The 22,399-nt window shown below is 41.5% G+C and overlaps 1 long non-coding RNA gene across 1 annotated transcript in view; it reads right to left on the bottom strand.

Moving 5' to 3' along the window:
• LOC138528317 (uncharacterized) overlaps positions 1–22,095 on the bottom strand; it is a 920,355-nt gene extending 898,260 nt beyond the window's left edge. The window contains exon 1 of the long non-coding RNA XR_011284119.1: positions 22,011–22,095. This is a non-coding gene — a long non-coding RNA (uncharacterized lncRNA). The remainder of the gene's footprint in view (positions 1–22,010) is intronic.
• Positions 22,096–22,399: the final 304 nt, after the last annotated feature.

Below are 22,399 nucleotides of genomic sequence, written 5' to 3'. Positions count from 1 at the left end.
GCTCATGTGATTGTATCCATTGTCATACCAGTACATTTGCTTTAGGTTCTTTCATGAAAACACTATACCCATACTCCCACTTAGGTTGTCAATCAGTGGCCTCAAAGAAATGTTCACATTGAAGTTTATAGCTGCCCACGGCATGGTTGCTTTTGGAAGAAAATGGCAGTTCCTGAAATTTGTAGCAATGGCCATCTGGGCGAAGTACAGAGTTTGACACATAACGGCCTTTTTCATTCATACCATTGCCTCTAAGGAGGAGAGGCCAAGCTTTAAGCAGATTGCCTCAACAGGAACTGCAGGGCCCGGCCCCAAATTCCTTCTCCAAATCTTCTCCAAATCAACCACTCTATTAATTTCACCCAGGTGCTGTGATGCAGAAAGTGTGCCTCAAATCTGTAAATTAACATGGGTACCACAAACTGCTTGTAAGCTAAGCGAGACCCCTCCAAACTATAGCCAGCAGTTCTCGTAGCACATGTTTTAATTACCCTCATCATCTTAAATGCTTTCAAACTTTGTTAGCAATCAATTATTTACTGTCTCCCTTATCTGATATCGTGTACCCTAGATTAATATAGTTAGACACTCTACCAATGCAGGCTATCAGAGTTTTTATGCTAGATTTACAGACCTTACTTCTATCTAGATATTTATATCGGATCATATTTTGTGCCTTGAAAAAGACCGATGTGTCGGCATAATTAGTATTGAACATGGAATAAATATTGGCGTTTCAGCATATACATGTTGATCAGTTTTGTTATGCAACAACACTTATCTTGCAAATACCAGTGCATGTACATGGACCAATTCTAAATATTTGTTTTGCAACACTAGGCAGGGGTAGCCTAGAGCTCCATAGTCTGCAGTTTTCAACGGATTTGACACACTATTTCTCACTTAAGCTGCAGCGCCCTTATGCCTCGTCTCCCCAAACATACGTACCCCTTAGTTCTAACTACTTTGTTTGGTTCAAGTTTATTCTAATGTCATTTTCTTGCACATATTCGCACAGCTTGGCTACGCTGCGAGATACTGCTACAAAGGTGTTATCGCATAGGTGGAGGTTGTCGGCATAAGCTAGCCAGGGAATGTGAGTATCGTCTATTTTTGGTGGAAAATGTTTAACTGTCCTCAGAGTATCACTAAAATCCACCGAATTAAGTTTAAAAAGCACTGGGGCCAAGGCACACTCTTCAGTCACCCTACTATATGTTTTTATTTGGATAATAGACATGACTATTTAACTTAACTTGAACTGTCGTTTCAAGATGTAATCGAATTAAATAGCAAGGAAGATAATTAGGAAAACCTTTAGTTGTTAGCTTATTCCATAACTTGCACCGATTGACCGGGTCAAATGCTGTACTTAAGTCTATATAAACAGCATAAAGCGGAGGCTTATCTTTCTGCAGAGCTCTTAATCAGACCATTTAGTGCAAAGATATTATGACTTGTGCATCCAGCTTTAAAAACTTTCAAAACAGGCTTAGGGCCTCATCATGAGTTGTACTGTAGCCCTTAAAGGTGGCGGTAACGGTTTAACGCTGCATTTAAGGGCTGGCCCTATCACGAGTTGGGCACTAAAAGAGCTGTTTTAGTGGCAGCTTTTTTCTGGAGGTGAAAATCCCATTTAGCACCCTTGTTATCAGCGGTATTACCGCCGGCTGTATTAGCCCGCAATATTAGTGCCGAAAATGCCCCATTGGATCCAATTGACCCAATGGGGAATGGGGATTTACTGTTAATGCCCAACCCGTGATCCGGCTGTTATACCGCCGGACCGGTGGGTGCTAAGGCTATGACAGTTGGGCGGTATTACACAGCCAGGATACCGCCGTAAGTATTTTGTTTAACTCGGCCCACCTTGCCATTTCCTTCAGTAGTAAAGTACAAAAGATCTTAGAAGCAGTGTCCAAAAGGGCGAGGAGCCTAATATTACCAGGATCACATCTTTCATCTTTTTTATAGACCCGAATAATAAATGCCGTTTTGCCATGATACAGGGATCTTGCCACCTCTGATAACCGCCTGGAAAAGCCACTGCAATAATTTAAACCAATGGTCTGGGTTATTTTTAAGTACAATGTTTGATAATCCATCAGGGCCCGGAGCCTGTGATACTTTTAGTTTAGTGATGCAGAGTAAAATATATTTGCATAATAAAACCAGTTATTTTACATTGTGACTGATGAACCAAGAAATATTCATCTCAGAGGCACTGTTAGTTCGGCTTAAGAATAGTTCCCACTTCTCCTCCTTAAGCAGGTTTACCAGTCCCTCGGCACCCCCACCTCTTACTTCATTGAACATTTTCCAAAACATGTTTGCATTCGATTCGCATAAAATGATTAGCATTCTTTGCCAAGCCACTTTCTGAACCGAATGCCGATATCTCTTAATCCAGTTAGAATGCTGATATTTCCACTTCCTAACTGCATCTGATGTTTCAACCAAATCAACAGACTTTTTATGCTTCAGTCTCATCTGTTGCGGCAGCTCCCTTTTTGCAATACCAATCACTTGTTCCACAGGCCCCTGATTGTGTGCTTGAGCTCTGTTTAAAGTATTAGCCCCTATTGGTACAAAACGAGAGGTTATGTCCGTGATGTGTCTATCAATAAAGTTAAGGTCTTCATATTCCTTTTCCCCAGCCCACTTGAATGTATTATTTTCAATACATTTGCTCATAGCCTTCATATTCCTATCAGTCCAACATATTCAATAGCCATTCTTTCCCGTCTCAAGCTCTCCGACTTTTTATGAACAAGCAATCTCTATTGGTAGAACAATGGTCAAGTTCAAGAGCACATGATCACTATATACTCATTAAACATACTGGCAAAATAATAGATTGTAGGCAGCAGATCAGGACTAACAAAGATGTAATCTGTAGTATGTTACCCATTTCCAGGTATAATTTCCTGGTACATCTCCCGCAACTCTACCATTCATCATCACTAGCTCCCAGTTATGTTCAAACGCTAGCCATCTCTTTCCTTCTTTTGCCCTATCAAGCATTTTGGGTGCATATTATTTATACACTTCACAGGACAAAATGCTCGACAGTGAGCATTTAGATCACCCCTCAGTACAATCGTGTCAAATAAATTATTCCACAACGCCTCGTTCAATGTCTCATAGATACTCAGCATAATGTTTTCAGTCTCGTTCCCCTCCGGGTGATCATATATGTTGCAGATCAGCAATTCTTCAAAGGGCCAGAAATAGTGACTTAATCCACCTGCAGATAGTCACAGCCTGAAGTACAAAGAACACTAGATGGAAGGCACAGTCTTCCTCCAATTACAAGACCACCCTTTGCTCGACCTTTTTTACTCTTAATTGCCAGTTTCAAGAGGTTCTGAAACCCATCTACATATATTTTAGATGTCCACCAGGATTCCTGAATGCAAAATAGGCAGGTCCAGTAATGCGTCGATTTATCATCAATCTGGGGCCTTCATCTGCCCACACACTTACACAAATAATACAACCATCATTAGAGGTGGTAGTTTGAATGCTTTGCTTTGCTGGCAATTGTTTCTAACCCCCAGGCTAGGGTACAATGTCATAACCCATTTGAAAGAATTCTGGAAGGTAGTCCAGAACCATATTTACGATGGTAGGGGACAGGCACTGAACATATGAGGAGTCAGTCCTGCAGTCGTCCATGAAATCAATGTTCTCCATGTCCCTTGAGCCACGTGCACGGAGGGCAGGAATCAATGAGAATAAGCCCAGCACATGATATCGGGCGAGACAAGAAAAAGCAAAACAAATAAAGTCAGATGAATAAAGTGATTAAATAGGGAAAACCTAAATGAAAAATAAAGTTTGGGCCACACACCCTAGTGAAGTAAGTAAAACCTAAATGAAAAGAAAGTTTGGGCCACACACCCTAGTGAAATAAGTAAAACCTAAAGGAAAAGAAAGTTTGGGCCACACACCCTAGTGAAATAAGTAAAACCTAAAGGAAAAGAAAGTTTGGGCCAAACCCCCAGTGACATCACATTAGTGAGGCCATTAGATCTTTTTTTCCGTCCAGCAGAATTTGTCAGGTTCCGATGCACCATTACAGTTTGCTTTGCCATTGCTTGTAGTAAGGCATATTTTAGGCATGCACAGAGAATAGGACTAGAAAAGTGCTGTTGAGTAGGATTTCGGCCGAGGTCTTTTCAGCCCGCCCATGTGACTCTGCAAACTAGGTAAGTCTGTTAAGAACAATGGACTACTCATAGAGCAAGGATGTTGTTGCGGTGGGTGAGGTCACTACGCACCACGGCGGGAAGTGTGTGACCGGAGGTCATCATATGGTACAGGGACCTGAAGTGAATACTGAGAAAAGACGGAAGACTAATGAAAGGAGGCCTTGTGTTGGAGGGTGGCAAGATGTTTTTGCCGGAAGGCCTAATGATGTTTTCCATGCTGTTCTTGGGTTTCATTTTGGTCAAGTGACCGTTGACCTATAAAGGTGAGGGGTTTGGAGGCTGGCTTAGGTTATTGCAGTCAGTGTTTTGGAAAGAGGTAGGCTCCTGTGATTGCACTGTCTCTGTTTGTCATCATCCAAAATTGATGCACAAGCCTGTTTTCTCCGATAATATGCATTCTGAGATCACATGCTAGGCTACTTATTTGCAGAACATTCTCCAAAATTAAGGTTTTTAACCATAGTACAGCTTACATATTTCTTATAATGTGGTCTAATAATGGCATCTCACATTTTGGTTGATATTTAAAAATCATTCAGCCTTCTATGTCATGGCTTAGTATGTCACCACGACTCCTTGATGGCATTAGTGACAATAATACTTGGTTACCTGCTATTATCCTTCCCAATATATATCGAGATATATATTGGAAATATTGATTGAACTTGTAGTACATAGGGCATATTAGTGCCCCCAAGAAGATCAATATTGCCAAAGTAGCAATGTATCCCGAAGCCAAAGGCTGAGGGTGGATACTCATTACCCTTCAGTGTCTGGTGTTCTATTTGGGGTTTTGTCTCATTGCACAAACATTTGTGAGCCTTTTCGGGGGCCCCGCAATAATTGCCTCTTTGCCTCTCATACGGGCAGCTTTACCCTGCATCTCTCTCTTTTCTAGCGGTGGTCTACAATGGATATCTGCAGAGGCTCTACCTGTCTCTGTAGGTTTTCTTCTCCAGTAGTCCGACGATTCGTGTCTCCCCTGCTCATGATGTGTGACACTTGTTCTGGTTTCTCACTTTGGCTTCTCTGCTTGTTTTCTGGATGAAAAATGTGGTCTCTAGAAAAAACAGATTGACCCTGCCAAGCCTCTGGTTTAGGCACAGCTTGGCAAGACAGTGTACTACACAAGAACATACTGGCAGAAGGTGGCCAGGAGTTGAGGCCCTCTCAACTTCCACCACGCATCCCAGGGTTAGGAGTGGCTCTGAATTTCTTCCTGCTAGACCTCCCACTCACAAGAGAGAGGATTCTCCATCCCCTTTTGACAAGGCCCGCCTACTGACCATGCCACAATAATTATACTTGTAAAAGTAAACCCTCTGGTTCTTTTATAAGCTAAACAATGTCTTTCAAATGGAAAACCTCTATATCTAATTATGTAGAAATACAAAATGCCAGTGTTTCAATTGCAACGTGATTCTTATTCAGGATGTGTTGAACACAAAGGAGAGAAATCATTGTATTGTACTGATAAAGAATGCCCTGTGCAATGCAAGTACAATAAGAGGTAAACAAGCTTTCATGCATAGGAAATCATTGGCCTTGTTGTAGGGATGATCTAAAGCTCCATGGGCATTTGCTTGGCCATCTAGAAACCAGATACAATCAGTCATCAGTCAAATGAATGCAGTCAGCCCAGAACAATAGGAACATCGTGTGCCTAGGCTTACCAAAGCACAGATAAATAGCCAGAACTAAATGTGAAAATGGGGACCCTGAACTGTTACAAACTAAGTTTGTGACATCATAGAAAGGCCTGTTTTCCAGAAACTATGAGCTTCCAATGCAGTCAAATCAACGGAAGAGTTCATCTTTTTAACACTAGTTCCCCATAAAATCTATAAGCTGCATCTTAATGGGAGAACAGACAAAACACTATTAATCATTGACTGGGGATTCACAAAGGGGGCTGTTCCCACTGTATCAGACTGGCATAAACAATAATGTAATGACCCATTTGAATTAACATTATTCATGCATTTAAAAAGGTTTTTACTATTACTCTGCAACCATATGATGAAGAGTTAAATGGAAAGTTGGGTTACGACCATGGAATCATCCTCTACAAACTGAACACATTTATGACAGGTATTCCTGCATTTAGTAGGGTCGTCGGAATGCAGAAAATCCATATCCCATGAAGGTGTTTTGTTAAATATGGAAGAAAAAAGATTTAGAATTCAAAATTATTCAGAGAGGCAGCCTCTACCTCTTCACATGTATTGAACATATGATAAACCTATGAGGAAACAGGGGTGCATTCTCTGGGATTTGACAGGTAGGACACAGTGTGGGAAAAATTGTCATTATAAAAGTAGGATCATACCGACAAAAGAAGACTCTGAAATTAAAAGCTGCAGAGTTGGAGAACACCTTTTCCAAAGGGATGAGAGCTGTTTTGGATAATATCTGGCGATAACAAGGTCTTGTCCATGAGGGAGCCTGAAGTGAATTTAAATGAGGCAGGCCTGCTTTCCAAAAGGAAGTCAAGTGAGCCCAAAGAGTGAGCCCAAAGAGGGCCAGCTCACTGGGACTTTCTTTGAAAACTCTTGAAGGTCCATCCTGGCTTAGTGCTTTAAAGAATGAATCAACAGTGAGTATTAAAATTCCCCCAATGTAATTAGACAAAGGCCCTCTAGGAACAATGTTCTACTACTTCCCAGAAGTGGAAGGACTGTGGAGGTGGTTTCAACTGAGGTGAGCTCATTCCAGATATAATATTTTTACATTCTAGTTTGAAATAAAACAGTGCTTTCCCAAGGTATTTAAAGCCAACTGAGGTTTGATTTCTTGTAGAAAATAAAGCATTATTATGTGCACAGAGTACATGGGCTCATACATCATTACTAACAGAATGGGAATATGGTTTGTAGTTTGTTTGTTTGAATTATAACTTGATTTCAGTGTACTTAAATCCAAGCGAAATTACATTTAAATAAGAACAAATATTATTTTGCCTTTCCCTGTGCTGTGTGTGTAGTGAAATACTGGGAGCATTTCCCAGCGTCGAGTGTGCAGCATTTTTGTAAAGGATGACTAAATAAACTGAATCCTGTTCACAGGCATATTCAATACCTTCAACTGTGAATCATTTGCCATGCATCATAGCCTAACAGAGAATTGATAAACTAACACCGGTGAGAGGCATAGATATTTAAAAGGCAGAGTATGATGGAAGGTAGTTTAGTGTTTTCATTTCTATAGATGCACTTCCTAATGAATACTAGAATTTTAACAATGTATTTGTGTTGATGTGAGAGGGCCCCTAAATAAATACACCCAAATAGTTCAAAGGGATTGAGGGGAATAGTTGTTATCCTCTCAGAAAATCATAATCTGAGATGGATATATAGTGTAGATAAATATCTGTGCATTCTAAAATGATAACACAACTCCCTCGAACAGCTGTTTCTTTCACATGCATATGCTGGAAACTAGCCACAAGAGAAAGACAAAGGGTACAGATTATTAAAGTGAAACATCTAGTAAATGTATTTTTCTGTGTAATTTATTTTCCACTGTCAGTACATGTTTCAAATAAACTGACGGGGAAGAGGCCATTTAGTTATGGATTTAGATTGTGCTTCAGAAATGGGTTATCCTATTAGAATTAGATGAAAAATACCATCAATAGCTCAACTGTGTGACTGGTTGTGCGCATCTTCTTTAATGAGATGTCACAAGCAAGTCCGTTCTTATTACTGTGCATCAGTTATTTATGTGTATAGATATTTTATTAGGGTGACCCCCAAAAAATGTTAGACAACCATCTTTCAAGTGATTTTATTTGAATAAGATGAAATATTGATTGCTAAAACAGTATATTTCTGGTCCCAGAAATATGTGGTGTGATTGTATACCATTAAGTGTTATTTAAGGGATTGCAACTTAGTGAAGAGAGTGCCATATACACATATATATCAACACCGCTAAACATTAGGCCATAGTCTTAACCTGTTTACAAAGGGGCACCAAGTCATCAAGGATATTAATAGCAAACCTTTCTGCCATGAAATATACATTTCATGAATGCAGTAAAAGTATGCCATTAGAATTGAGAATAAGCACCCATTTTTGAAAGATTCCCTACCAAAAGGACATTACTATTAAACTTTTCTCATGAAATTTAAAGTTTGCAATTGTTTCAAAGTTGTATTATTAGATTTGCGAATGTAAAAACATGCACATACCAACTTTATATGCAGCCTATGAGGCAATATCCTGACAAATGTAGTTATGTAGGTATGTGATTCGGAATGGATTGTTGTTATCTGTATTGTCATTAATTACCATGGTTTGACAATGTTTAGCCATTGTAATGTTGGCATGTTTTATCAATCATTGTTGTAACCAATTTACATTTGTTTTCTGCATTTCATGGAATACCATTAGGCCACTGTCAACTTGAATGAATATTTTGTGATGGTTTTCACATTTTTCATTAATGTTCATAATTTACCTCATGTCGTTTACTTTTTTTTCTTCCAAGACTCGTTATTCAGACAGAGCTAATTTGATCCCAAAAGCAATCTTCAACTTGTCTCCTTCCTGCACCTGCACCACATGATAAGAGCCCATCAAGTCCAATCAGGTACACACACAGGCATCTCTAACCCTACCAAACAATACTGTAATGGGTGGTTTTAGTTTAGTTTATTTTATTTATTTATAACGTGCTGAAACAAAGGCCCGAGGGCATGGAAGCGTGAATAAAACATACAACAAATAACACCAAAGGGGAATCATCAAGCGTTGGCCTTCATCGTAAAGCATAAGGATAAAATGGTTCATAAACAACCAAAAATATCTAAAATAACATTTCATGTTGAGAACAAGAAATAAAAACTGAACATACGTAATTCAATACAGTCTTTAGATCAGTCATGGAGGATGAAAAATTCAAATTTTTTCACCATCTCAAAAAACAAGAAAAATTATTCTGGCCACAACCAATAATAATTAGCCCCGAGACCCCAGTCCTTCACTTGCCCCCTACGCAAAAGCCTACAATCGTGAGCTCAGACACAACCAGGGCCCACTCTACTCAGCAACCAGAACACAACCTTGTTTCTCAGGGCTTTTTTGGTTTCATATCTCTCTGGCGATTTCAATTTATAATGATAAGATTCCTATGATCGCTGACCAACTTCAGGATCACAGACCTCGGCTATTTTAGATTTTTTTATGCAAATGTCTTTTTCAAAGGGAAAGTCTGCCATTCTCTCTCCAAAGTCCATACAATTGGTACGAGGTTTCCAAGGGTAGGGATCCATGAACGCTATAATTCCAGGGCCTGTCATAGTAACAGCCATAGCTGGACCAGTCATTATAGGTTGCTGTTCATTGTTCTCCAACCCAGCCCCAGGCCCCATAGCACAATCAAACAAATCAGTTAGTTCCGTCGAATCCGGCATATTGAAAAGTGGTTCTGGTACACTCTTATCACTTTGACATGCTATATCCAGGGTCAACACCTCCGTCTGACAAGCCATATCAGACCTGTCTAATGAAACTGTGGTAGGATGTCATCAAAAGAATCTACTCATAATTGGAAGGCCATCATTTTATTACATTTAATAAGATCAGAAATAATGTTGTCCTTAATAGACTACCATGTTTTGGAATCCAATTGATCTTGAACAGATCCCTTAGCTTCCACACAGCACTGGAAGGACATCTCATTAACGACATTCTCCATGGTCTTCATAGGAAACTGCGTTGCAAGAGTCGATCAGAGGTACAAGCAGGCGGGGAGAAATATTCTATATATACATTTTCTGGGTTCTGTCAGTGTTCATTACAGCAGTACTGAACACTAATGCACTGTCTGCACATCCACAAGAGGTAATATCCACAGTCTGCCAGGACCTACCCTAAACAGCATGACCATGGACATGTGTAGACAATACACCCTCTATATTAGGTGCATGCACGGTCTTCCACAATCCCTATACAAACACCCTTAAGCGGTCCATTCAAACAATCAGTAAGGCAATGTTCCACGCCGCTCTGCCAGCCTGCATCCGCAGAGTATCTTAAGCACGATGCTGGATCAGGGGGACACTTCCACTATGCAGAGTACCCCACCACAGCTCCCGACCACCTGGTGTATGGCGTCATGGTCAGGAAGCAGCACACTGCTGCTCGCCAGCTGATGACTCAGTGACCCTCAGCAGCGCTGTGATACTCCTGCACACCGGGGGTACACCAGTGCTCCTGCCGCCCGCACCGCTACCACTTCTTCCGGGCTCCCGGGCTCAGAGCGATGCTCCTCCCCACTCGAGGGAAGTCCCAATAGCCGTACAATACACCGTCAAGCCACACTGCATGCAAAGCGAGCAGCCACCTCCTACAGAGGTCATGCTCAGAGGACCTTTTCCTTGGTTGGGGCAAAGATTCTTTATGGTTATGCAGTTAAGGTGAAATAGTCAATGAAGGTTCTAAGTTCTCTGGCATGCATTGGAACAAAGAAGTAGGGTGATGAAGCAGGGGATGTTGACTGATGGATCAATCCACTTCTACGATTGGTTTCTATTTACTCCTTCAAATGCCTGTTGTCCACCTCCAGTAAGCCATACACCTGGCTACAGGCAAATCAATGCAATAATTAAAGGAGAATGTAGTGGTAGGATGTCTGTGCATTCCTTACTGAAGACATCCCAGAATTCCTGGCATTCTGGCAACAGTTCTCCAGCAATTACCTCATACTGAATATTGCAGTTTATTGATGCAAAGTGTTTAGCATGAGTGCCTTCCAGGGTACTTATTTTCCTTTTAAGCATAGTATCTGACAGTCCCACAATTAAAAAATGATTGAGATTTCAGTCCAGTTGCGGTAGCGCCCAATGCCCAGATCAGATAAATAAATATGGGGGAGTTTCCGATTAAGAGATATTTACCCATGACATCAGTCCCTGCCCCAATCCTTAGCGTTTAGTTTTTCTCTTTTCTTTTGACAGACTTTGGTATGCTAAAACTCTTTTCCCTGATGGAGGTGGACAAGTGGTCTCACATATAAACTGAACTGCGCATGTGCACCAAATCTGCTGACTATGAACATTTTCACCATCCCGAGTTACGGGTGCAAGCCTGTTGGACTAAAGACAGTGGATGACACCAGCCAAGGCCGGATTAAACAATGGGACATTCAGTCGTACCAGTAGTGCTCTTGGGGGCAGATCATAACAGGTGCTAGTTGCGGACCTGTGAAGGGCTAACAGATTTTTCTGGAAATGATTTTGACTCACCCCCAGTCACCCACCATTGCAGTTTCCCGAGAGCTTGGTACAATAGAGCGTTGCTGATTTGACTTGGGGGCTTTTAAATCGCAGGAGGGGGCAAAGCTGATATCCCCCTAAAGCATTTTGAAAAGCAAAATCACGTGCTACCCCTCCAAGAGAGGAGCGGTTGGCTCTTTTCTTGTTGTGTATGCAAGGAACTTTCTTGGTTTAAACATTCAGCTAGATAATTAAACATCTTGACGATTTTAATCTTTACACATTCTGAAAACAAATTCAACTTAATGACTTTTGTACAGTTTCAATGCACACACTTTGTCTTATTCATGTTAATGATGAGACTGTTCTTTACGCAAAACTGATTACATTTCACCAGATGTTTTTGGAGGCCCCCTGGGCTTGCAAACCATTAATCATTGTCTCCAAACAGTAAAATACCTAAAGATTCTCCACTAAGTGTAGGTCATCCTCAATAAGAGAGGAAATGACTGAAGCCAAGCCATCTATGAAATGAAAAGTCAAGGAGTTCATATACGCAGCCCTGCCGGACTCTCTTCTCTATGAGGAAGGATTCTGATATGTCTTATGTCAGCCCCCATCAAATAGTGACAAGATTGTCCCGCTACAGTAATTTGGCTGCAATCAACAGTGCAGGAGGCATCTGTAAGCCATATAGAATTGACCACAATTCAGCGTAGATATGAAGTTAAACTGGGTTTTCAGGCTTCACCTGTTAGTACAAAGATTTGTGTTAGGAAGGAAACTATTTGCTAATTTAATTATTACATTTATATAGCACACCTAATCCTCAGGCATCTGGGTGCTTGAACTTAAGAATATGGTTACAACTGATACTTAGTTTTACAAGTCAGTTAATTGGTTATACAGTAGAGTAATACAATACAGTTACAGAGTAGCTAAGGACTTAATGCAATATGCTTAGCATCTTAAAACAAGAAAGCAAAAATAGAAGCTGGATAGCAAGTTACCAGTCCCAGGGGCAAGCCTAGGTCTCCTACAGGTAGGGGGGATTTTGCTTGATATCCTGGGTGAATAGCCAGGTTTTTAGTTTTTTGGGAATGGACAATAATGAGGAGTCCGTCCTTAGTTCTGTGGGCATTGCATTCCAATAGTTAGCCGCAATGACAGGGAAGCTGGGGCCACCTGCTTTTTGTCTTTTGTATCTCTGTGTGGTCAGTTGCCCAGGTAGGCTGAGCGGGTGGGTCTTGCTGGTTGGGTTTTAGAGATCAGGCTTGACAGGTAACGGGGAGCAGTGTTAGGTAGGCATTTATGGGTGAGCGAGAGTGCTTTAAATTTAATGCGGTCTCTAACTGGTAGCCAGTCAATATTTCAGTACGCACTGCAACTAGCATCTATATTGATAACCATTGCGTTTTATATTAACACTACTCTGCTAATCGTAGGCTAGTAGGGCACAAAAGTCATAGGCTAAGAAAGGCTGAATCCGTCGCAAAGTGTTCGGGCCGATGAAACTATATCAATTATTTTTGTTGATCTGAAAACACTGTCAGCTCTACTTATGCTCCAATTGAAACTGGACTGTAAATGAGAAAGTAAGCTACAATCAGCAACTAAGGACTCTAAACCATTGGATATTATTTTCTTGTACACTTTTTAAAGGAAATCATTGGGAAAGATGGGCCGATAGTTGGCCAAATCTCCTATGTCACTCTTCTTCAAAGGTAGGATGCATTAAAAGGTTTTCAAATGAAAGTTATCTAAATGATGGGATTTAAAGAGGCATTTGTTTGGCCTGTCCTATGGTTGTTGAGGTTTACAGTGAACTCACTAGTAGAAAATAACTACTGACACAACTGCCATTTTATCCAAGGTGTTCCCCAATCTAGTCACAGTGGTAGCAGAGTTCTTTGGACTGGAATGGAATGTGATTTAAGGCAGATGAAAGTTGGGCAGTTTGGTGTGGTGGTTGATTGGACAAGAACGCAGTGAGCTCCCTTTGATTTCGAGTCAGTTTGAAAAACGTGTGTAACAGGCTGGTAAAATGTTTGCATGTCACCATGTTCCCAGAGATGAGACCAGACACCAAAGTATTTGTTTCAAGAGTTTTTATTAACCTTTTGCTTCACTCTCGAAAGGATGATCGGGAACTCAACAACATATATCATCAGGCTTATAGCGCCACATAACCAAGTATAATGTGAGGGAGGGCCAGTGGGGTTTTCAAGCAAGATTTAAATAGGTTATTTCTATGCTAACGACTGTGAAATCTTTGATTCTTTTATTTATTTGTCCAATAATCTTCACTCATTCTTATCCTCTTCATCCAACAGTGGATGCACTCTCACTACGTTCGTGTGAATCCCTCTAACGCCAAAGCTCTTTTCTTTCCACCCTTCTCCATCTTCCCTTATCCCCCTCCTCCTTCTATTCTTCTTCCTTCTCAAACACTTCTCGGAACCTTTCACTCTTCTCTGACCTTCTCACATATCTACATTTCTCGTAACTTTAGGTTTCAACTATTCAATATCCATAAAATGGATACTTTACTCTTCCTTACTGCTGCCAAAAAACCATCCTCTGCTCAATTCAGTTTTCTCTCTGTTTACCTCAACACTCCAAAACACTGGAATGCTCTCCCGCTCTCTATTCACCCTTCTACCATTCTCCCTCTATTCTTCTCTCATCTAAAGTCCTGTTCTTTCCTCTTGTATCTAGTGTAAACCTATTGTCTCTATTAATTTTTGTCAGACCATTTTTATTGTACACTTTTACTATGAATAATATAACCCTCTCTGATCTCTCAATAGTTTCCTCTCTCTTATCCACAACAATATCCTCCTGCTTGGACCTGACGTTCCTTCTCCTGCTCAAGACACATCACCAATCCGGTCTCTTTCTCCTCTCTCCTTTTCAGGGTCACAGCTCCCTAATTTCTCTGCAAGTTTATAACTCTCTTGTCCTTCTTCTAGACGGAATGCCATCCTTCCTCTCTCTAACAATGCCTCTTTGTTACTTCTCTGGCGTGATCTCTCTCTATACCAAATTGTCCCCCTTTCCTCTTCCATGTGCTGTATCTCTCTCTCTTGCACAATATCTCTCTTTTCCACTCCCAGATTGGTGCTCCTCATTTCCCTTTCCAAGGCGGTATCCCTCTTCCTCTGCTCCCAGATCATATCTCTCTGGCCCAGCCAAATCTCTTACTCAAGCAACATCTTCCTGTGCCTCCAACAAACTTGAACCCTACTTCTGCAGCACCCTCTAAATGCTACTCCCATCCCCTAACCACAATTCTACATCACCTTCCAAGGTCCCTTCATCCTCACTACTCCACACCTTGACCCTTTACATATGCCAGTGTATCCTCCTTTCAGGTCTCTCGAATAGTGTTGTCCTAACTTGGAGTAGCCAGGACAGGGGTCTCCCAGTCTCTGCTACTCGTCTGCTGCCAGCTCTCCCAAGGATGTATACCCACTGTCTATGCTTTCTGGCTTTTAAAACCTGGTCTTTCCTGCACTTGGATGATGGTTGGGAACATTGGTTACACCAGGGCCATGCAGGTTGGGCTGCCCTGCTCTCTGATTGACCCATTTGATTAAAGCCACATGGAGTGGAGATGGGTAGACAAAGTTAACACTACGGCCTGCCAACGTTTTGATTTCCTGAGCTGCACCGACATGTGTGAGTTTTCCTTCCTTTCTCACCTGAAACTGTGCTGGGATGCCCTACTTTAGGCAGGTACATCTGCTTCCCTACTTTGTGAATTAAGAATTAACAATGTTCTGGTAAGCCTGTGAATCTATTCATTTCAAATGCACGTCATTAACTGTGGGAAAATCACAATTTTGAAATTCCCCTGTCTTTAATGGGATTGAGAGAAGGATTGATTTTAGGTTTTCTTCCCTTGATTTTAAAGCAATTCATTTTCCTATTTTGTATGTGTCACTTGATACTTTTTTTTATTTACTTGTATTCATCAATTAAAGATTTTACAAGGCTTCTGTTAGTTCCTTGGGTCTTCCTTAAGTTTGAGTTTTCCTCAGAAATGTTTGTTGTTTAACGTTTTTTTCTCTGATTTTCTCTTTCAAGTTAAAATAAAATCCAAAAGTAAGCTGAGGAGAGAGAGAGTAGTATGTATCACTTGTAATTCGTGGTGCTTCTGTGGTCTGTACATGGATGACTCACATTCAAAAATATTTCTCTCAGCATTGGGACCAAAGACACATGTATTTCCCTGGTCATTAGAGCCTTGGAAGTCTTGCAACTTTGTTTGCAAGCTCAGGTGAGCTTACTAGAGGCAGCCAATCCTAGACCCTTTGCATATACAGTACACAGTTGCAGGGCTAAAAGAAAAGCCCACAAACTCGGTTTGTCATGGGTGGGAATTTTGAAAAGGAGTTGTAGAGAAAGGTTTAGAGTAGATTGCCAAGCAGATGGAAGAGGTTAGAGGGAGAAACAAGATTGGAGGAGGAAAGGAGGTATTAAGAAGTCATAGAGAGAGAAGGAATTGGTTAAGAAGGAGAGTGGTGAAAGGAGTCAGGCAGAGTATGGCACCCACCAGAAGGAGGGTGTTAGTGAAGCGCATCAGGAGGACGTTGGTGATAGTGATGAGGGGATTGGTGAAATTCATAAATACACCAAAAGTTTGTTCTGCCTGGAAACATCTTAAGACCAAATGTAGCTACTAATTTTTGATTGCAAATATTAGTCCCAGATTATGTTAAGTATTTAGTAATTTGATCAATTGGCAAGTCAGACAAATCATATGTCTTCATATTAATATGAAGTGCTAATGTAACATATATTGTCATAAAGCAAATAAAAAAACAAATATCAAAACACATAAGCTAACACATACAGTAGCAAATACATGCTTTAAGCTGAAAAAAACATTTAGAATAATAGTGCTTTACAATGTGCCTACCTCAGTCGATTAGAAGAAAAATTGTACAGGGAATAGTTTCCTTTGTAAAAGGTCTATTATCAACTTAAAAGCTCCTGAGACGCAATATGTCATTCCAGCGTATCTCTCAGTTTAAATGACTTCCTTGGGAAAAAGTAAAGTCCACACAACATAGATGCATTTATAGCACTTCAATATTAACAAAATGTATCTCAGTCCATACAGGATTCAAAAATGTTTCAGCAAATAAAGTGCATGATATGAAATGTAACATTGATTGCCTAGCTGTGGCTATTCATATGTATCTCTATTAAAGACACTGATAAAGAAGAGACAGTTAAAATGATTAATTCTAATATAGTACTTATATCCATGCCTATTTAAAGGTCTGAGAGAGAGAATGTATGGTGGCAATGTATAAGTACTTCCAGTGAAGTCAAAAGGATGGACTTTTTTTTTTACGAAAAAGGAGGATTTGCTGGAAAAAAGAGGAAAGACTACAAAGGTCTTATTTGTCCAGAAAGAATGTCTACTCTGCTGTAGTTTCACATTGCTTAGCTGTTTGAAAGTCAGCTTAAAGAAACGATGATTCATAATGTTACATCCCATATCATGATTGTGTTCAAGCCTTCATTGTGTGTCTTCAATCTATGACTTCATCTTGGTTCCTTATAAACCAAGTTTCCTTCATCCTGATTGTCAGTGATGTGTGGGACTACAGTATCTAACGCCGACCACTACATGTCATCAGGTGTATGTAGATTTTATCTATGTAATGCTGAACAAGAGGGGCTCCTATTGTTTTGCTATAAACTCTGGAGCAGTGTTCCACTAACCTATTGCTGACCATTTCGTAGCTATTTCCAACCACATGGGCATTGGATACAGTAGATCTCTAAGATCCCACGGACTGCCATCATTTTCAAAACTCAAAACCTTTTCAGTGAATGTACAAGCTTTACAATTGCCACATTGATAATGTCCAATAACTTTGGGTAAATGCCACAGAGTTGATTGAATATTACGTCTGACATCTTCAACATATTTTCAATGTATAAGGTGAACATTTGCAAATTTAAGGCAAAAAAGGATGTTCCAAATTGGGAATCCTCAAATTAAACAAAGGCCAACATTAGTTTAAGGAAGGGAGTGGTGAATTGAGTTAGGTGTAGGTTGTGACCCCCCCAGGAGGAGGAGGTCAGTGAAATGCATCAGGAGGAGTTTGGGGATAGTGAGGAGGGGTGGGTTGGGAACCATAATGGCGAGGTTGGTAAAATGCAGCAGGAAGAGGTTGGTGGAAGTGAGGAGGAGGTTGAGAAGCATCAAAAAGAGGTTTGTGAAGTGTATCAGGCAGGTGGTTGGTTCTAGTGAGGAGGAGGTTGGAAAATCACAGGAAGCCGTTAGTGATAGCAAAGACGATGCTAGTATAGAACATCAGGAGTTGGTTGGTGACTACAAAGAGATTGTTTGAGAGAGTATGAAGGTGGAGGGAGTAGGCTGTAGAAAGTAATGAGGAGGCGGTAAAAGAGGCTGAGGATGAGTCCAAAGACATAGGGATGACGCGTGAAGGATACTTGCAGAATTGCAGATCCGGAAGTTTGGGGATGGCCTGGGTGGCCCTAGGTATGTTTTGAAGCAGGGAGGCTACTTTAGGATCAGAGATGAAGGAGGAGATTGAGACCAACACACTAAGAGGAAGGAATAAGGAGGTCAAGGCAGTGCAACCTCGAATACATAGTGGAAACCCTCCTCTGTTGCACTGCCTAATGCAAGGGGACCAGCCTGCCCCAAGATATGAGTCATCTAACGGAGATGGAGCCACCTTAATCATCCTGCCAGTTTTAGTTGGCACATACCAGTCCTTTCTGGTATTTAGGTCATCCTATCTTGATTTCTACTGATAACATCTTGTGTCAATGATATTTATGCTCAGTTTAGTCTGTTGAGCCCTGTTAGCTTTGTGATACAGTCCTCTTGTGACCACCAAGCGATTTAATCTTCAAGGCAGGGGTGAACAAGGGCAGATTAGTATCATTATAGATCCCAACAATGATCAACAGGTGCTGATAGCACTTTAAATAGCAGATAAAGTAGAAAGAGAGTTAATCAGCATAGTGAAAGGCACCCAGTTATTTTCAGGAAAGTGATGTAATATTTCTTAAAGTTTTGTCATGAAATCAAACTTGGGGTTCATGCTGACCTAATAGTATGCAATGTTAGGAAGGGGGGGTACAGTGATGGTAAATTGTATGAGTGAATGCTCAAAGGAAGATGGGTAAATAGAGAGGAAGGAAGGGGTGATGTTGGAGGATGGAATCATGAGATAAAGGGAGCTCCCTTGATTGTAGGTGTAAAGTGTTATGAGAGAGTGGAGTCAAGTTGTATTTTCTGAATCTTAGTGATGGTGGCCATCATAAAGTCACCCATTAGGACCAGGATGACATCTTGGGCAAAAGATTTAAGCAGTATTTCCAGGTAAGAGAAGAAGTCAGGGTTGTGAGGTGGGAAATAAATTAGAAGGACGAAGTGGTGGAACAAGGAGTTGGACAAGCAGAGGAAGAGGGGTAAAGTCAAAGGTGAGAAGCAGGGCTGCTGATGGCATGTCGCTGCTGATCATAAGGCAGACATCACTCTCTCTTTTTGAGAGATGAGTAGAGTAAGAATTGATGGTGAAATATGTATAGAGTTTTGCATGAGTTGCAGTTTTATTATGGAGATCCAGATTTCAGTGATGGCCAGTTTGAGATGGTGGGAGTTGAAAAGAAGTTCTTTGAAAGATGGTTTATCGCAGATAGATGGGTCGGTCGTTCTATAGGCCCAGGATTAGGTCAGTGGGGGACTGAAGGGGTTAAGGAGAATGTCAGGAGAGGCATAAGGATGATTTAAAGGATAAATAAGGTTTGGTTGGATAGTGCATGGAAGAGATGAGTGGTCATGTATTATCTAGAGGGGGAGTAGGGGATAGTTATGGGGAGTGCTGGACTGTGTTAGTGGCAGAGCACTGAAACAGTGCAGGGGGGATATGTGGAGCCCCTGAGTGAGTGGTAAAGAGAGGACAGTTAAGGGGGAGGAGGACCTTAGGCAGGAGCATGGTTGGATGAGATGGAGGAGAGAAAGGGTTTAGGATACCAGGCCGTGTGTCAGGAGCACAAGAAAATAAGGTATAAGATCAGTAGGCTGGTACCAATCAGAGGATATCCAAAGAAATAACTTATGTTGTGGGAGGCAGAGCGTCAAGCCCCAGGCACTACCCTTGGCCTATGAGCCATTGGCCATGGAGCACCCTGTACAGGGACAGCTAGTGAGGTAACTTAGGTGTAAGTGATGGGGCACCCAGGTGTTGGGCACCAATCACCAGTTAAGTTAGGCGGGCAACTTTAAGTAGTGCCATATGCTCTTTAAGCAGGAATTACTGGTGGAGAAGGTGTGAAGATGCCTCCATTGTCTGTATGTTAAGTGGCATGAGGGGAGTAGGGGTTCCACTCCTCCTGCTCTTGCTGCAGTGGTTCCAGCGATGGATACCCTGTGCTCTGGGCATGCTGTGTTCCTTCAGGCGAGTTTCCATGAAAGTAAAGTTCTTTGTACTCGAATGGAATGAGAGTTGAAGTTTATGAGATGAGAGCTGGACCGTTGATGGGACAATCTCCAGGGGAGCTGTTTTCCCCTCGAGGATATCTGTTCACCTTGTTACCTCCCAGTAAAGACTGTACTTTCAGTCACTTCTTGTCATGTCTCAATGTGTACTTCATCTGGCAATCTTAACCATTTTCCATTTGCAAACTGCAATTTTTGAAAGGATTTTTTCGAAAGAATTAATGTGTGCAAAGCTGTTGACGGCAGCTAATGAGGGAACAGCCAGATTGTTGGATTATATGTGGCAAAATTACTACTGTCTCTCGGAGCACAACTGTGAGTAGTGGCTAAACAGCCTACTCAGTCCTCACACTTATAAACAACAGTGATCCCAATCATAAAGATGAAACACAATCAAGAGATATCCTTCCTTCGCCTCTTGTGGTAATGCCTGGTTCAAGCTATGCTCTTAAGAGAGTTGTGAAAGTAAGAAGAGTAGCAACCCAAAAAAGCAATAGCACAACCATCCAAAATAAAGGAATGGCCAAAGTTCTATATATATACATATAATTAAACACACCATATGCAATAAGTCAAACAAAAACCCACCCCTGTGGAAAAAAAACACAGAAAATGTAGTATGAAGATAATGCAAGAATGCTAATTTAGCTGTGGTGAAGGCATATAAATCACAACAATGTTACCAAAACAATCTATCTAGGTTGAATAAGGTTCAAATGGATGGCTTAGCAGTCTCTAGGCTCCCAAAGGAGGACCAACGGAGAATGAGGCCTTGCAATAGTATTGCTATATCTTGTTTCATATCCCATTGCCCTGTTTACTGGAAGCAAGTGCGTGTGTATGACCTCATGAGAGAATGTTGAGTGAATGTTAGTAAGTTTATGTATGAAGGGACTTCCAGAGGCAGGCAGTTGAGACAAGAAGGCCTGGATGGTGGGAGCCAGTGAGTCTGCGCTGTTTCTACACTGAGTCTTACTGAAGATCTTACTGATGTAACTGAATAAAGGAATTTCATTTCAACTCACCTGATCTCTCGAGCATCCTTAAATACAACAGTGGTGACAAGCTGGCCAGAAACTGGACCCTGGAGTGCTGAAAGCTTAAGAAGAGGGAGAAAAGAAGAAGCTACCTGCTGCAGTGGGTGCAGGAAGAAACAAAGATTGCAGATTCACTGCCCCTAAACGTGTGAACCCACCAACAAGTGCATAAGGCAAAGGTGCAGGTGTGCTCTCAGGGTGTCCAATTGATGAGCCAAGGGCTGTGCTGGCTGAAGAAATAGGGACAAAGATACACTCAGAGCACCCACATTGCCGAAGAGCTGTTGGAAATGAGAGGGGCCGACCAGAGGATAACAGACCCCTTCCCAGAGCACCCAAGGTTTGAGGTTTGGCCCAGAGTAAATCAGAGTACAGCCCAAAGCACCCAAGGTCTCTGCTTGTGCAGTGATAGCAGCACCTGTTTCTCGGTATCCATGGATAAGAGTGTGCCAATATGCACCCAGGACCCCTGCTCCTTAGTTGTGTGGGCATGAGTATACATAATCCTGGCTGCAAGTGAACAGAGAGCAAATAGTTTTTGGAGGAATCTTTCTGAACGTGAGAGCCAAAAGAGGAGCTGTCAGAAAAAACATACAGCACCAGCGTTCACCCACTGGCCATGAGAACATGCAGGGAGCACACTTGGTGCAGGATAATATCCAGTGGAGGCATCAACCTTCCTGCTACATGCGTTCCGGTATTAACGGCTGGGAGCCGATTATTCCTCCACCTGCTTGTTGTTCTGAGCTGTAGGAGACCATTGGTCACTGGTTGCAGAGAGCTCCTTATAGCTCAGTGCTGACAGGAGAATGGTGACATGATCATGCTGGCAAGCCACGATGGTGAATGACTGGAACCTCAATCAACGTTCGGTGACAAGTGTCTAGTGTAGTGCATCAGGAATACTTGAAGAAAGGACCTTTCAGCGTTCCCTATGTGTGACAGGGTCACATGGTGTCACCTCCTAGATTGTTTCCTAAGGTACTGTTTGCCTTATGTGGTGCCATCATGAAGGAACATGGATCGGCTGAGCCTCACTTACCGCTATCAAGATGTTCTATTTCCTTCACGGCATCTCTTTTCTTCATGGACTGAAGCGGACAGTCCACTTGCAGTGCTGGGGCTACTAGAAAGAACTGAACAGTTGTGCAGGCTTTAGCACTACGCCGTCAAGTTGTTTATCTATATTGTTTATTGCTTACATACTGCAGCACTGCGGCAGGCTGGGCTTCTGCCAACGTTAACATGAGAGTATCCTTATTGGTACTGGCGCGTTTTTGAAGTAATCAATGTACTTGATAGAGTGATATATTTTAGCAGAGTTAGCATCCATTAGTATTTCAAGCTAAGTGTTTCCACAAGGTAATTTGCGTTGATTTGTACCATGTAATGCACTCGACATTTTCTCAAATTAACATGTCGACCTGGACA

Source organism: Ambystoma mexicanum, chromosome 7q, assembly GCF_040938575.1.
Source record: "Ambystoma mexicanum isolate Mex_15411 chromosome 7q, UKY_AmexF1_1, whole genome shotgun sequence".
Classification (NCBI taxonomy): Eukaryota; Metazoa; Chordata; class Amphibia; order Caudata; family Ambystomatidae; genus Ambystoma; species Ambystoma mexicanum.
Note: the sequence above shows the minus strand (reverse complement) of the source record. Positions and strands in the feature narration are given on the sequence as shown.